Source organism: Engraulis encrasicolus, chromosome 20, assembly GCF_034702125.1.
Source record: "Engraulis encrasicolus isolate BLACKSEA-1 chromosome 20, IST_EnEncr_1.0, whole genome shotgun sequence".
Taxonomy (NCBI): Eukaryota; Metazoa; Chordata; class Actinopteri; order Clupeiformes; family Engraulidae; genus Engraulis; species Engraulis encrasicolus.
This window is the reverse complement of record NC_085876.1, coordinates 46,097,468-46,101,386: the sequence shown is the minus strand read 5'-3', so window position 1 is coordinate 46,101,386 and position 3,919 is coordinate 46,097,468.

Below are 3,919 nucleotides of genomic sequence, written 5' to 3'. Positions count from 1 at the left end.
TTCTAGCACAATAAAAACATCATGTTAAAAGTTTTGTTTTAGTTCCATGAAGAAAAATGCAGTGTGGTATGTCAGCTGCCTTTTCAATTATCCATTGCCATAATATAATGAGTTTGTTCGCTGCTGTAACTTCTGCTGCCACAAGGGGCTGCGTGCGCGAGGTATGTTTTTTTGTTTTTGTTTATAAACATGGTGTTGTGAGGGGGGGCAAGATACTGGCAGCCCAGCCTGATCTCCAGAATTCCGTGCTCCTGGGCACGGCTGTTTGGGACACGAAATCCGTGTCAGTTTCACAGATTTTGCCAAAATTCCGTGCTCCTGGACACGGAATTGTTTTCTGTGATGGACACACGGAAGTGCTTTCTAGGAGCTGCCGGGAGCACGGAATTCGGGAGATTATGTTGCGTTGGTCAGCCAACCACGTGAGCAAATTTTTTGATAGACAGCGGTTTCCACCAATCAGAGGTTGAGTTGTGAGCAGCCAGGGTCACGCAGCCAGGGGAAAACAAGAAATTGAAGAGTTCAGATGCAAACCCCCCTAAGTGCCTTTTCATAAAATAATCTTAATTAATTTTTATTTAATACAAAGCTATCAAAATTGCATATTGTTGTATTTTATTTATGTAATATAACTATTTACATGTATTATCCAGTACATGAATGTAAACCAAACCAACAACGGGGTTCTCTAAAAATATAGAAGTGCAGGTCTTCAGAAATGGAGTTAGGGGGTTTTGCATCTGAACTTTAATGAAAACCCATTTATAAATGAGTTCACTTTCAGCAATGCCAAATATACCACATGTGTAATGAACGTTACAATACACATGCACGGCAAACGTACGAACATATGAAGGAACACACAAAGCGGACGATCACATAACCTCCTTGGCGGAGGTAATCAAGGTTGTGATTCTGTCCACCGCAGGGCTTAGCTTACATTATATTCTCCACATTATTCAGGCCGCTTAATTTAAACATCGCTGCTTTCCTCTTTTATTTTCTTTGCCCAGTGCAGAAACAACTTTATCATTACTTTATCATCTTTATTGCCGAGTATTTTATATGACGCCGTAAAAGACAGGAAGTGCGATTGTTGGACAGGCCAAGCTGTGTCAACGGGTTCAAAATTAGTAGAGAAAAATGCGATGAGTGCTACATTTAAGTCAATCCCCATCACAAATTCAAGAGGAAATCAGTGTAAAAGTTTGTTATTGTTATTATTTATTTCTAATTATTACTTAGACAGGACAGGGAGAGACAGGAAATGAGTGGGGCGAGAGAGAGACGGGAAAAGATCAGGAAACAAGCTCGGGTCGGAATCGCATCCAAGTCCCCAGGGTAATGTTATGGCACATTAGCCTTTTGTTAGCCTTGCCGCCATGCGTGGGTGCGTTACAATATGCGGCCTTGCCTCCTCCACTTGTGCTTGTTTCCTCGCACCAGGAAGTAATATGTCATGATGACATCACTGACAACAGCATTTTATTTCAATATCTTGCAAAAGCTCTTTTTCTCATTTGCAATTGGGATGGTGAATGAAAAACCCTCAAAAGTTGTTGTGGCTATTGCTGACAACTGGGAAACTTTAATCGTTTTCTCCACGGAGGAGGGGCCAGGAGGCAGAGCGAGGAAACAAGCACAAGTGGAGGATGCAAGGCCGCATATTGTAGCGCACTCCGTGTATGTACATAAACTACCGTCTGGTAGCACTTGGCACAATGGTAGCAAATGGCGCATTTATTGCAACTCCTCCAAAAACGTTTTCTGTTAATCTCTAAAGAGTCAATATAGTCTATAATCTGTCCTGTGACTCATCAATGCGAGCTGCCGTTGATATTTAAGCAATAAATGCTCCGTTTATTTTCTACTCGAGAAGAGCATGTTAATGGCAGCGCTACCAGACCGTAGTGTGTGTAGCTGCGCTCCAGGGGGCTCTAGAGCTACACACACACGCATTGTCGGTGCACATTTACAGTAATCTTTTACAATAACAGCATTTTTTATAATCCTAGACTTAATGAAAGGGGTATTGTTTTAAAAAGAAATATCAATAAACGAATAGATATCAATAAACCCATTGAGAATTAATAAATCAAATATTTACGAGACTTGTATCTGATTAAGTGCATAATGAACACATGTGTAACTGATTTACAGGAAAAAAAAATCAGCACCTGATCAAAGATTGCATATCAGTATAAAATGTACACAATATGTCCAACGGAGGGTGTTCTTATTGTAGGCCTATTAATGTTCGAGTCATAACTAACTAATTAATGAAATATTTTATCAGAGCACTTTGTACTAGAGTGATAGCATGTCCTAAAAAGCGTAGAGTGAAACTGAGTAATTATTATTCACAAGCCATTTGAAGCCAATAAAGTAGAGATATGATCATGTGACAATCACTCTCGCTTCCCTTCATCTCCTGATAGGCAGCTGTCAGTATCTCTCTCTCTCTCTCTCTCTCTCTCTCTCTCTCTCTCTCTCTCTCTCTCTCTCTCTCTCTCTCTCTCTCTCTCTCTCTCTCTTTCTTTCTCTCTCTCTCTCTCCATTTAGATGGCCACAACAAGTGTGTGTGTGTGTGTGTGTGTGTGTGTGTGTGTGTGTGTGTGTGTGTGTGTGTGTGTGTGTGTGTGTGTGTGTGTGTGTGTGTGTGTGTGATGTTGCTAAGACATTGACATTGCAGTGGCATTGGAGTGTAAAGATAAACACCTGTAAAACAATCGTCCTCGTGCCTCGGCCACACACACACACACACACACACACACACACACACACACACACACACACACACACACACACACACACACACACACACACACACACACAGTCTGAGAGGAAAAATCAAAGTCACAGCAAGATAGTGACTGTGTGTGCGTGTGTTTAAGAGAGACACACACAGTCTGTGTGTTTGTGTGTGTGTGTGTGTGTGTGTGTGCACGCGCTCATTTGTATGTGTGCACACGCGTGCGTGGATGCACGCCTGTGTACGCCTGCTTTTCTACCTGCGTCTGTCTCTATGCGTGTGCGTCTGCAGCAGCAAAGTGTGTGAGACATTAACCAGCGTCCCCGACCCCTAGCTAGCTCCACAGCCCAGTAACACACACTGTAGCTAGGGAAGCAGCAAAACTGCACTACTACCACCACCACGTCTGAACCTGTGAACATACAGTAGGTATGGTGATTTTTGTGAATATATGTGCAATGTTGTGTGTAATGTCCTTGTGTCTTCTTCTATATTTATGTATTCATGTACGTATGTATGCTACACAGTAAATTCTGCAGTGCTCATTTAACACTTAGAGAGTTGATTTGACATCATATGGACTTAAATGAACTCTCGAAGTGTTGAATTAACACCGCATAATGTACTGTGTACTTGACACCTTAACCCCTTGGCGTAGAGCCTATGTTATGACCTTATTGTCACCAAAATTGTAATGGCTATGTCTTGATGGCTTAATCTGTTATTTAAGGCTCTCTGTCATAGCAATGTTGTTACGATGTAGTTGAGTATTTTCAGCAAATAGTGAATAGGCCCGCTGGCGACCCCATCTGCAGTAAGAGGCTACTTTCCCTCGGGATCAATAAATGATACTCTACTCTACTCTACTCTACTCTACTCTACTCTACTCTACTCTACTACCATAGCCAGCCATGCGTCTGGTGTTCCCCAAGCCGAGCTGGACGACACACACACACACACGCAGGCTGTGTGTGTCTCTCTCTCTTAAACACACACACACACACACACACACACACACACACACACACACACACACACACACACACACACACACACACACACACACACACACACACACACACACACACACACACACACACACACACACACGCACACAGTCACTATCTTGCCGTGACTTTGAATTTTCCTCTCAGTGTCCGTTAGGGA